We start from the raw sequence: 14,217 nt of genomic DNA, 5'->3' as shown, positions 1-14,217 counted from the left end.
GTGGCCATTTTGCTCAATATGTACTGTCTGTAAATTGAATCTATTCTAAGGTCAATTTTCTGTTTGCTAGATGAAAAACCCGAGATTCTGAGAGAAAAAAACCATGCTGCCCGAGACCGACTAACTCGGCCATGTTGTGAAAAAGGCCCATGAAAGCTCCTTCCATCGTCGACGGCACTCGAGCTCAGGTCTTTTCCACCCGGTATGGGAAGGACGGCGATTCTACCAACTGTACTAGCCAATTTCCTTGAACATCCATTTACCGTTATGCGGGCATACTTGAGTCTTTTCATACTAATACTAATCTTTCTTTCACCAAAAGGTACTAGTTTTACCTGAGACAACACCAGATTGTCAACCTGATTCATCCAGGAATGCAATTTATTCCAGTGGTCGACAACGCGTTGACCAAATGTAAACATTCTTACCTCCAGTCTGTTTTCCTTTGAAATGTTCGAAAAGTTGTGAACCGCTGAAAAGTCTTCGAGCGACACAAAGCATCTTCAAGGGTTTCTGTTGAGCTTTTCACTAATTGGAAACAAATAAAAAAGAAAATTGATGCAAATTCCCCCCTCAGTTTCAAGATTTGTTTTCCCCAAACAGTTTGATCTCACCTCTGATACGTTCCCTCCCTGGTATTTGAGTCCCATTTCAATGTGGACATTCCTCGCTCCAGCTTTGCAACCCCACCTTTGTAATCTTTCCTCATGTGGAAGTTCCTTTGCTATTCTCACCACATGAGCTATCTATTTTTGAACCCTTTTAAGAAACCCAGTGTATGTTCTCAAATTGGGCTTTCCAACCCGAACACCGTGTTCCATAGTCTCACCATTGACATGTGTAAGAACTACAACCTCCATCTTCCTAGATGCAAAGGTAATAAATCATTGAGAATCATTGTCGCTTTCCAACAAATACCCAACTCTCTTTCCTCGTTTAGACCCCACTCTCGGGTTGCTCTTTTTTCCCCCAAATGTAGAACCTTAATTTGAGAGAAATAAAACATAACTGCCAATTCTCCAACAGTCCGTAACCAGTCAAAATCATTCTGACAAAGATCATCCTGGAATCATCCAACAAGATTCCAGGATCAAACTTGGAATCATCCAAGAAGATTACAAGCAAGAGAGGCCCTCTTAGGTTGAGCAAACAACATTTTCTTTTTCAAATCCGTGTTGGTACCTTTAAAGGTCAGAAGATCAGAAAAGGTCAGAAGTCACACGTGATTTTTTGCGATCAGCGGAGTGTGTAACATAACTTTTGGTAGGGCAGTGTACAGTTGAACAATATTCCACCTACTTTAATATTTTCCATCAGTTTTTCAGATCGCTACATTTTCTCTCTGATATTTTGTGAACTTTCACGCTAATGTAACTAATTATTTCAATCTGCTACTTCCTTCATTTTTTCCATTTTTTTCCTTTGTCCTCAAACACGCCTTGTCTGCATAATTAATTCAATCTTCGTTCATTTTTTTTTCACTTTCTCCTCACACTACCTTTCAGTGTTCATTATATCTCACTTCTCTATACCTCATTATAAATTCTCTAGAAAAGTCATATTTGACGAAAAAAAAAAAAAGAAAGAAAAAGAAAATCCTCCGAAGTGAAAATATATTCTTTATATATTTTAGCTAAAATTCGTGTTATTTGTAATTATGTAAAACGGTTTATTTGTAGAAGTAATTACTGCCAACCTAATTATCCTTTGAGAGACAAACGTATTGTCCACAGAACCGAGGAAATTTTTAAATAAGGAAGTTAAAAAAAAGGCAAAAGTTATTAAGAAATACATAAAACAGGTAATTAAGACCGAGAGGATGTATTTTATGAACATGAAACATAAAATGGATGTTTTAAATGGATGTCAGAAACATTAAACATCTGATGACACACAAGATACCACAATATGTTGAAAATTGACTTTCCCTGGATAATATCTGGTATTTTGGCCCATCATTGGACCAACTTCATCCTGCAATACTTCATTTTTACCTGGAGTGAGATGGATTACTTCAGAACGAATTGCATCTGAATGGTTCCAAGATTTCCAACATCTACGTTGGTCGCCCAATTCTCCAGATGCGAATTCAACTGAGAGTGTCTATAATACAAGCAGTTCTCCACCAACCTACAAAAAAGGTCCCTACTAGATATTGAATGAAGGTTTCTAATTTTTTGTCCAGTGAGTGCATAACATTAATTTCAAAATCATATTTAAATTAAACCTCTGGCTTTATAGCAGTGAGAGATATTGCATTAGTAAATTCTGTTCCTATTGATTTCCACAAAGATATACACTCCATGAATCCTCTGGGATTTCGTAAAAACGAACTATACCCTCAAACAGAAAAACAGTAGATGGATCGAGGGTTTGAGCCAAGCAACTTCTATCGGGAAGTCATGGTAAGGTACCATATTAGTAATTAATCCGGTGTGGCTGCAGAAAAAAAGGAAAACCGGAGCTCAATAGGATGGCGTAATTACCAAATTGCGATGCAATCGGGAAATGTTCGGATAGAGCGCAGAAATAATCCGATTAAGTATACCAGGAATGCTTATGTAGACAAGCTTGGGTCAGTTGATATCCACCAGGATTTTTCCTAAGATTTGCTCTTGTGAAGGAGAAGGATTTATTTCCACACGATCTTGCCATCAGCCTTGGAAACAGCATGCATGGTGATTGTGAGAGTTTGGTGGAAGACCCCTTCAGTCGTTTGAAAGTAGACTTCATTTCAGTGATTTAATAGAAGTGTGATCACCCAAGGGTGGTCATGCTTCTATTACTGACAGGGAGCCTTTCTAAAACACATTTCCATATCGACTTAAACAGTTCCGAACTTTATAAAGACCGAACAAAGTGAGCTTGTGTCCCGATAATCCTCCCTGTTATTAGAAGCCACTAATATTAACTTAATTGAGGGATCTACTCGTAATTAAAACGGGGATGAGCAAAATATAATGGCCATCCGCTTTTGTTAAAAATTAATGAAGCTAGTCCAAAGGGTTTGCTCACCCGATCCACCATCTCAGTTGTCATTTATCGCAAGAAGGGGATCAAAAGCGATTCTTCCCGTTGTTAGGGAGCAGGAAAGACACAGATTAGGCAATGCTCTATTATCTATTACAGATGGAGAGCTCGGTTTATCTCTTAATTGCAAATCGGACTAATTAGTTCGTTAGAAACAGCGCTCACAATGCATCCGATTTATCCGTAACAACTGGGCGTACAACCGAAGAGCGCGAAGTCTGCGATTTCCTCTCGATATTATTGGACAAAAGGAGAAAATTAAAATTCGGGGATGCGGGACCGCAGAGGTTGACGCAAGCCCTCCGTGGGCCGATGAATCCACGAAATCACGCGCATTCAACGCCCCCTCTTGTGGTTTGAATCCCGGCATAGAAAGCCGTTGATAATAGCGTCCTCGCCAGACTTTGTCTTGTCGACAGTTCCGCATTAAAAGCCGCCATCTGCCCCCAGCCCCCCCTCTCGCATGCATCCCCTTTTGGCGAACGATGAGTTTCCAACGCCTTCGGCTGTCTCCGAGCGCGGTTGCCATGGCTACGAGGGGAAACTGTTTAAGTCGCTATTGTCCCTCCTGTGTTTGAATGCTAGCCTCTATTTGACAGCTGGACAGAGCTGATAGCATTTTCTGCAATTCGGATGTAAATATTTGGTCGCACTAATCAGGTTACCTTTGTTGCACAAATCCTTTATGAGAGCCGCTCCTGTTGTTCTCGCTTCTATGAACCTTTCGTTACAATAATTCTCCGTTATCTGCTCCAGGGACAAAGCGGCTCAATGAATTCCTCTCCTGCGACACTTTTCTTCGGTAGCGACTCTGCGACAGCACGATAAACAAGTCTTGTTTATTTATAAATCCATTAAGATAATCCATTTACTTATATCAACATAATCATCTCCTTTTAATAATGTTTTTCCTTAGAAAGGTACACACGGAAGCGATCATCTCTCGCCTCGCACCATCCCTCTTTCTGTTCCTTCATACTTGCACCTTTCGTATTTCTTCGATTTCCAGTATTTTTAGGAATGATTCGTGAAATCCAACAATGTCACCATTCAAGTTCGAAATCAAAGTGATTGTTCAAGTCGAATTGAAACCCAAAAGTAGCTTCACAACTTCAAAGGTTTGTGAAGCTACTTGAATAACTTGAGCAAGACCCTTGAGCAAGTTCGCTTACCACGACGAACTTGCTCAAGGGTCTCAGGGGCCCCCCCGAACCAGCTGTGGAGAGTGAGGTTGTTCATTTGTGCCCTATCTACTTAAATGCTGACATTCGAACCATTGAAACGATGAGAGAATTGACGAGTGGTGTCCCAGAAGATGATGTTCAGCTATTCTGGACTTTCTTAATTATTAAAAAAAATTATTTAAAAATGTTTGCCCTTAGTTTTAATTTATAATTGCATTTAATTATGATGAACCGGGCTCAGTAGTCGTACAGCACAGATGCAAAGTTCCATTTTTGTAATAATTAATGTCTTCGCTAATTACTGCGCACAATGAAGATTGGACTAACTTTTGCCAGACAGCGTCCACAATGGACGTCCCAGAGTGATGCCCGAGTTCGTTGCGCGTTATTAGCGCATTGTGTCGCGTATTAAACTTCCTCAGTAATACCTAATGAGGATTTTTCAATCGTTGCACTCTTCGAAATTAAATTTAGGAAAGTTCTTCGAGCATAACTTTGCACAGTTCGTGTTCAAATAACCAGAAAACCAGGAGCGTCTGAAGACCAACATGAAATTGGAAATCGTCGATACAAATTCTTCCTTTAAAATAAAATAATAAAAAAAAAAAAAAAGTTGCGATCTTTCACTTCTAAGTTTTTAAACGCCGAATTTAATATAAAAGGTGGCCAGTGTTACTCGACCCGCTTCCTCACTTCTCTGTTTACTTAAAAGTAATCAAAGAAGTTAGGGGACCATAAATAATCTTCACTCATGAACACTTTCCATCCAGGAGCGATCTTCATTATCGCCACCCCAGTACAATATCGATAAACGAACGTGCTGCCATCTGCTGGAAGGCAGCCAATTTATTTAGGAAGAATTGTAGAATTATAAGGACGTAACAGGTTGATGCAGAAACCCGATTCTGCCTTCGGGATTAAAACCTCCCCCCAGAAAATTAGTTTCTTAGCTCCATCCGCGCACGTCCTGCAGAATATTTCTGATTGTAAGCCGAGGAGGACGAACATAAAGAGAGGGCGTCGAGTTACTCAAGACGTCTCGATGTAATTTAAGACATACTTGTGTCTTAAGCAGGCAGTTCGTGTCTAAAGTGACGTAACACGCGAGATAAGACTGTTTTGAGGCATGTCACACGATAAGGAAGTTGATGTGATCGCGACTTCACAAGCTGCTCACTGACCAATGGGAAGGCTGCGAAGGTCGTTAGCCGTGTGTTTGTGTGTGCGAGAAAGAGTTGCGTAAAGTGGAGAAAATAATTCTCTCGACTGGGGCACATCTCCCTCCCGGATGATGGATGAGTGTTGGGTTCCGCCTCGAACTTCCCATACAAATTGGAAACAACTGCCTGTCAAATCTCTCTGTGGACCTGAAGGATCGCTCGATGTCCTTGATTAATCATATGTCAATAGAATCCGAAACAAAACCCAGCAAGCACCAGTTGGAGGCTTTGAGGAACTTTTTCTCACAAACAAGATCAGGGCCGCTAAGGACTGGCTGCAGTCAGGGTGAAGTCAAAGATCTTCACAGAGGCAACTTCCAGCTTCATCATAAACCTTGTTTGTTATGAGTTTGAGATTCGGATGTGGAATGTGCATCTATAAGAGCAAAGAAGCTGCATTACGATGTAAAATAGGATTTATGTAAATTAAATAATGTATATTGGAAAAAGAGGTCAAGGTTGCGAAGCCTATGAGGTAACAGAAAAGTAAGAAAGGTGAAAGAGGAAGTAGACAAAGAAAACAGATTTCAAAGTACGAATGCCATAGAAATACAGATAAAGATTTAGTAAAGTCTAAACAATGGGAATGTTTTAAAACAACAGTATGTTTATATTTAGTATTTAATATTCAATGCGACAGAATTTAAAAGATGGGTTGTAAAGGCCAACTTCGTCCGCTGACTACAGCCATCACAATTTTGGGACGTACGTAGCGTTCGAACCTTCGTATCCATGCAGAATAGAAAGTCCAAAGTCCAGAAAATGTTTGAGCAAAGACTTTAGCATATTATCAACTCAGATAAGGATGGACACTCTGTGAATCATAACAGATTTTAACTGGTAACCTATGTACTTAACACTTCAATACATTTTGAAATTCACACACACCACTAAATTGTGACCACCTTATCAAAAGCTGAATAGCTTCGTATGCTAGAGCAGTGGAATTTGCATCTGGTCGTGCAAGTCAAAGTGATAAAGTAGCAGTTATCGGATGTAGTAAAGATATCATGGAGTTTCAACAGGGTATGGTAGTGAGAGCTCGTGCGTCGAAAGCTTCCATATCGCAAACGGCACGTCAATGTGGTTAAGATGTGCACTGGTATAGAACAGGTCAAACCACTTCCCACCGACAGAACTGTAAATGTTTAAAACTTAAAGTACGTTGTACTGGCTCAACGGCAGGTCACTGTGAGGCAGTTGACATCGCAATACAATATGAGGAATGCAAGAACAATATTCCAAATGAAGATGCGCCGCACACTAAGACGTATTAGATTCCACAGCAGACGACCGAAAAGACACCCTCTTCTCAACGCTGATCATCGTCGATGGTGAATGCTGTGATGGTGAATCCACAACACGCTGGTTGAACACTGCAGGACTGGAAACGAGTGTGCTGGTCGGATGAGTCCAAATACTTGGTGCAACTCACTGATGGAGTGGATGACGCAAGAAACACGACCCCATGGATCCTTCGTGCATGGTGTCCACCGTCCAAGAACTAGGACAACGTTTCACTGGTGAGGTTTAGTGATATTGTGGCTTAATGTTCGGGGTAAGGCGCTACCGATGGTTTCCCACAACTGCGCCATCAGTACCCTTGTGAAGTGAACAGAACTCTGCAAATGCCAGAAATGTGTGTGTGTGGGTATTGTGCGGTTTGTGTAGTATAGTGTGTTGTTTTCCTGGCTATTTGGCCTCAGGGCCCCTAGATTGCCCGCCACCACCACAGGGAAGTGAGCTATGCGATCCATCGTTCTCTGGCTAGTTTCCGCCAGGATCGCTTAAGCTTCCTGACGGAGACCAAGTGAATAAAAAACGAAAATAAGTGAGAGTAAGGAAGGTGGTTTAAGAGGGGAAGGAAGTAGGGAGGGAGGGAGGAATGTGAAATAAGACGCCCTCCTGATGAGGTTTCTGGACATGTGTTTTTGTGTCTCGTGCCGTCTCAATTCAAGACTCCGGCTCACCTGGTGTTGCCAAAAGATGTGCCATATTCCTCTGGGGGGGCCACAACAGAGGAAAAAAAAAAAAAAAGAGAAAATAAAATAGATAATCAAAAAAGTACATGGTGCCAGTTTTCCTTTTCTCCACAGAAGTAAACATCAAGCTGGTATAATTTCTCATTCAAGGCACCATTTCTTGTCACAAGGTAGGACGTTTCGAGACTTAGACAGAACCAGGAACTTACTGATTTGGGCATGAAAAACGTTACCCCAGGGAGGAATCTTAGTTACCATGCCGTGGGTCGTTGTATCCCATCTGGTTTGCTTTATATTCACGAGTTAATTAAAGCAGCGACTTTTTTCCCTTTTAGTATCTGCTGTAAAATTTAATTCTATGTCCAGGATTTTAGTCAGAATCCTCTTCAAAATCCCAAAGCAGAGCCCGCAGAAGATCAAAAACAGGTATAGTGGGAGTGTACCTGCAATAACTTGTACCGCTGCAGTGGAGGCTGTCCTGCAGAACCGGTGCGTGGCCAGGGTCATGCCCCGTTGGATACAATTCCCTCCATTTTGGAGTTCACTGCCCAGTGAAACCAGGCTCCTACAGCTTGATGCAGGAGCATGGATGCCGTGAAATCCTTGACTTTAGAGCTGATATGCTGGAGGTGAGGGAAGAAGGATAGTCTGTGGTATGTGACGACACCTAAAACTTTGGTTTGAGTTACTAGAGGGAGTTGCGACCCTGAAATTTTAACTTGAGGTGGCCACCAGACATCAAGCTTACCCTTAAATATCATCACTTTTGTTTTATCTGGGTTATACTGAGCTAATTCAGCCTGGTCCAAGAGCAGAGTGAGGTTTACCAGCAGCTTTTAGGAGACCATGTGTACCTGCCATGCTGCATTTTTTTGGCGGAGAGAAACGGGATCTTCCAAGACGATAATGCGCCTTGTCATCAGGCCTCCGCTGTGCGCAAGTGGTTCGAGGTACAGCGAAAGTATCAGTGTTTGGGCTATTGCAGTGGCAATAAGTATATAGTGTTTGTTATTATTCTTTATCTCGTTCTGCAGTCAGATAAAATCTGCATTCCCTTAGTCAACTGGACGAAGGGAATGTTTAGACCTTTGTTTAATAAAACTCAACTTCAGCTTTTAAAACATAGTGAGTGAGCACAAGAGTAGACATATTTAGGAATTCACGACTTGTGAGAGGATAACAAAAAAACAAAAAACAAAAAAAAACAATAGGCAATATTTCTGTCCCGACAGATCAAGCACGTCCGGCCTATTACAGTTGTCAGGAGTTTACGATCCCAAAGAGCAATAAATTTATCTTTATTCCATTTACGGCTTAAAAGGAAGTAATATTGGTTTCTTACCAAACCATAAAGCGGCCATCTATCATCCGAGAAGAAAATACCGTTTCATTAGAAGCTCTTACTAAGCCCATTTTGTTTCCGTGCAAAGCAAGAAAAGTGAACCCAAAATTAGGCACGAAAATCTCTTACTGCTTCCACGGGTACTACATCTACAAACGTTTTTATTTATTTTTATAAATGACTTTTTCAGTTGGTAATTTTCAACTGGATCAAATTTCTGTTTAAGGTATTTGTTGACTCATTTGAAGTTGCAAATGACTGCTAGATAAACATTTACCGATTAAATAGTTTTTAAAATTAAAAGCAGACTTACGATGCTCAATATTCCTTAGGTTTCCTTTCTATAGACACCAGTAATTAATACAGTCAGTGTATTTTAGGCTGCAGGGCCGGCGAATAGGATATTACCGCAGGAGCTTATATTTGAGGGCATGAATTAAAGAGCCAGTTGGCTGTGGTATCATTTAGGAGTGTCTTTCAGCTTAGGTACCACTCAGTTTCCACACTGTACGCAGATACTCTTAAGCGGAGGGGAGAAGATCAGACAAATAAACCCCCCACCCCTCCTGAAATTTGTAAACTATATTTTTATAATTTTAATCCTCTGGGAATTAAATTTATGAAAATTCCTTGCTAAACAGGAGATACTTGCATCACATAACAATTTATCATTATATATATATAAGATAGGTGTGTGTGTGTGTAACAAAATTCAAATCGATAAATATGTAAAAAAAATAAATAAATAAAATAACAAGTAGTCCTACATTTTTTTTAAAATAAAATTCTGCAAAGTGTTTTCTTATAGCATCGTTTGACTTGAAATGTTGCTTCTGACTCGCGTTATGCTTCTTATATATTTGCAGAAACAGCATTTTACTCTTCTGCACGCAATTCGAGTTCTTCGATTGCTCTCCTTTTCTTTCTATTTACGAGGTCTTGCGAAAGTGTTCACTCTCTTTGACACCCCAAGATGAAATATTTCGCGTATAATCGCAATGGAAATGAAGGAATATTTCCCAGAAGGCCACGCGAATCCTGCCACTGTCAGCAGTGACGTCTTCCTGACTGCGATTTTGCTGTTCACATATCCCGATGCTAATGCAGAGAATTTCCGATTTTATTCACTACGAAACACGTTTAAAATTGCTGCGTAATGCAGAAATCACTCCAACTGGAGCACTTTTCCACCCGAAATAACAATTTCAATGTGTGACGTTTGTAACGCGGAGGAAATATCGTGTTGCTGTCTTGGAACATAACGGACACAAACTACCATATTCCATAAATAGTGTTTTATGAAAAAAAATAATCCGCAAAAAAAGAGTAATCCAGTTTATTCGAAACAGTTGTTTTGATTAAGGCAAAGACAAAAAAATACTGACATAAAAGCCCATACAAGTAAGGTGAGGCACATGTTTAAAACGCCCCCCAAAAGCTAACTTGAAACAACGTCATATTTGACGTTCTATGACGTTTGACGTCATAGAACGTCAAACGTCATTGTCTCTTCTTTTCAAGGTCATTTCATCTTCTAACTCTAAGGATTTAAAAATTAAAAAAAATCCTTAATGCATTATTGAGCAATATTTTTTATAAAATAAAATTTAAAAGTAATCTAAGTTTTTAAAATCTAATTTAAAAAATACTTTTTTTAGGCATTCTAATTAATAAATGCAAATTTATTTATACACCTTTTTGTAAAACGTGGTTTTTGATAGATCGTCCATTGAATTAAAATTATCGCATGATAGTGAAGTCATTTCAGAAATAATTGTCATTTCATAATTTTATTCTTATGATAATGTTTCAAATTTTGTTACGAAAAAAAGTTATTTTTTTAAAGCGTATTTCTTCAAATAATATACGAAGTATTTTTTTTTTTTTTGTTTTGTTAAGATAAAGTAATTCATAGCTGGATAGCTGCAGGGCAAAAGGCAGAGGGTTTTGATTAATGGATATTCTTCAGAATGGTGTAACGTCAGGAGTGGAGTTCCTCAAGGATCGGTCCTTGGACCACTGTTGTGACGTCAACATTTGCAGAGGACTTAAAGATTGGTAAATAATGATCTGTGCCAAGCAGCGCTCTTTTTGGATGACTTGAACTGACTTCAAAGATGGTTTGAGAAGTAGCAGCTATGTTTTTATGCTACTAATCGCAGTCTTACACTTGTAAATTGTAATAGTAAACACTTTATATATATAATAGTGTTTAATTATATATATAATAGAGTTTAATAAACTAAATATTCTAAGTGCACTTTTTAACAAAACTTTAATAAACTAAATATTCTAAACCTTTAAGAAGCACTCTTAATTTACAAGCCTGTTGAATAATAACTTATTTTTAAAGGTTTTTCTGCCTTTATGTATTACTTAAAGAATTTCTAAAAGATAATGCAAGATTCTTTTTTTGAATTAAACTTTTAACAATATATTTACACTCAAAGTTCTATTTTCAAAATGGAAGATAACATTTCAAATTGGACACTAAGTTTTCGCACCAGAATAACCTTTGGCAATTTTAACTATTAAAAGCTGTTTCTTGTGCGCTTGAACTTTGATGCGCTATCATTTCGAATGCAAACTAATATCGATTCAAAAGTAGGAACAGAAGTTTGGAAAGTTAGCTATTTAGATGTGATTTTGGCAACAACTGCTTGGCGTTATGAGTTGTGAAACTGTAGAAGGCACCCTCTTAAGTAGCAGCGCTTGTAGCAGATGTTGCCAAGAATGCGTTGTGAACAACTCTTCGATGACAACTGTTAGCAGAACGGGCAGCGGGGCACACAAAGGTTTTATGTTCATCATCGAGAAAATGAAATGTGGAATTTGTTACGGAGAACAGAGTGGGTAACAAAAGGAACTTTCAGCTTTAATTTCTCAGACCATTCACCAATTCGAAATGTCCCTAACTTGTGGAAACATCTGCTTCGTAAACAAAGCTTTACTGCCTCGTCCATTACGCAAAGAATTTCGAATATTGCCGACTGTTTAAGCAACATAAAAGATGTGCGAGAAAGAGAATTAATCCTCGCTAATTGTTCATCTTCCAGATATTCAGGAGCTGAGTGAATAAAGTGTGAATAGTGCCTAGTACCAAGCCTTAATATTTGAGGGGTACGTAAGTCTAAAACGTTTATACCATTAAAATTGTGAAAAGTTTAATAAAATAGTTATATAAAACTTTTAAAATATTGAAATAAAAAAAAGACGATTATTGCACCACTTCATTCAAACGAAGTAGATTCGAAAGTGAAGGACTTGACATAGTATAGAACACAAAAAATTAAAAACCAATCAATTTATATTGCAAAACCATTAATTGCGCAGTTATTGACAATTATTTGTTTGCAAAGGATGACTACGGCTATTTGTACGCAAGCCAAAAAGAAAGAAAGAAGAAAATAATAAAAATATATAAATAAATACAAATGAACACAAACTGACTCGTAATTTAACACGTTTATGGTTGAAAAGTCTACATTTTTTTGTGTGTTTAAATTTAATTTAATTATCAATTTAATTTAATAATATCGCCTATGTTTTCTTTTCTTAGTCTTCGATATAATAAAATAAAAGAAATAACTTTAAATCAGTAAATTTATAGAAGCAAGCCACCAAATGAACCATGGCCTGTGACTGTGCTGCCACCTGTCAATTTTTTATGCAATGCGTTATTTAAAATAATAATAATAATATTTTAAAAAAATGGAATTAAATTAATCAATGTAATGTTGAAAATGAAAAATATTTAAAAAATAATTCAGTAATTTTTTGCACACATTTTGTTTTAGGAATATTTTTACAATTGTTAATAATAGCGAGCCTTTATTTTATTTATTTATTTCTGTGTGAAGTGCAATGTGTAAAATACAAGCTTCAAGTTATCTCCGTTGTTAGTAGGAGTAAAATAAGAAGACTTCCCTTCTGCCCACTTTTATAGCTTCTATGTTCAGGAGACCTAATGCAAAGAGGACCCTTATTCGAACTTTAAAAACAGCTGCTTCCAACGTGAGGGACAGTTAAGAATGACGAATGTTGCCTTAAAACAGTGAACCGGCCGTTAGAAAACATCGGAATGTATATTTAATGCAAGAACCTCCAACCATTACAGTGAATACAACTTCGTAGATTCGGCCAAGGAGCGCCTGCGTTTTCTACGAACACTACGGTAGCTCAGTCGTGATTTAGATCATCAATGCGTTCGTGGCACGCCACCGATATGCTGGTTCTATCACCGGGAGGCTTGTTAGGAACGTTTCCTAATCAGATTGCCAACTAAATCAGACTTTGAAGGATTTTAGAGGCCAGTTATTATAAGTGGGATGTCTCCCGAACATCCAACATCGAAAGACAGTAAAGCGTGATCTCACAGCTTCCGTGGTTTACAACCGACCTGGTTTATTCACCACTTTTTATAGACGAAACATTCACTTTGTGAGATCATGTCTATCCTTGAGTAATAACAGCCATGATTGAAGTAATGCATTTGGGGATTTTTATTGGTTTTTTCCTCTCTCGTGTTTGGATCTTCGCCGATGGTTGTTAGACAGGCAAGAAAAAGATACGACGTGTGTAAGGGCTGTACAAAAGAAGGTGTAGGGTGTGCAAAGTACTTGAGTACCTGAGGTAGTAAGGACTAATGTCCTTTGTTAAACTTTACTCAGAATTACGGAATGATAAAAAAAAGTGTATTTGGTGATGTTATTTATTAAAATTAATTAAAAACCATTTCACTTAACGAAAGAAGAGATAAAATTATTAAATACAGTAGACTCTCCATTAGCCAGGGAAGGATTAACTAGTGTTTCTCTGGCCCAAGTGAGTCCAAGTCAATCTAAGTAATATAAGACAAAGAAATAACGGACTCTTTTAGAGGCCAGTTTCCATCCTGCTGTAAAAACATATAACTGATAGATGGTAAGGATCTTTTCAGTCCAGTGTTGTTTAGGATGCTATGAAGGGGCAGGCTTAGACAATTCGTTTTGATCAGGAGAGTGAACACGTCCAGAAACGAGTCTACGAAAGACCATTGTTTTTTTTTTTTGTACAAACGCTGAGATCAAAATATCATCAGAAGTTACTTTCACATCAACAAAGATTATGTCAGTCTGCGCTCTTTCATTGAGAGTATTTTGAATTCTAAACAAAAGGTTTTTTGGTAGATTAGAGATGGTGGATCGTCCAGGTTTAACTAAATGAATTTGAGAAGGTCTATAAGAAGAACAGTGTTCCACAAGTGACGGTAATAAGGTCTTCTCAAACAACTTCAGTGATGTGCATCTTGTTGAAATGGATCTAAAGTCATTTGGATCTTTAGGTTGTCTCACTTTAGGGACTGCTGTTACGCAATACCAGCTGCAGATGTCTGGAATGTTCCCGTCTTTCAGGCTCTCCTGAAAGACAGCGTAGTAAATACAGCAACACTTCTGTTGTGTAAAAAGTACTTATTTTCA

Source organism: Mastigoproctus giganteus, chromosome 8, assembly GCF_048544385.1.
Source record: "Mastigoproctus giganteus isolate SK-2022 chromosome 8, ASM4854438v1, whole genome shotgun sequence".
Lineage (NCBI taxonomy): Eukaryota > Metazoa > Arthropoda > Arachnida > Uropygi > Thelyphonidae > Mastigoproctus > Mastigoproctus giganteus.
This window is presented reverse-complemented; position numbering follows the sequence as displayed.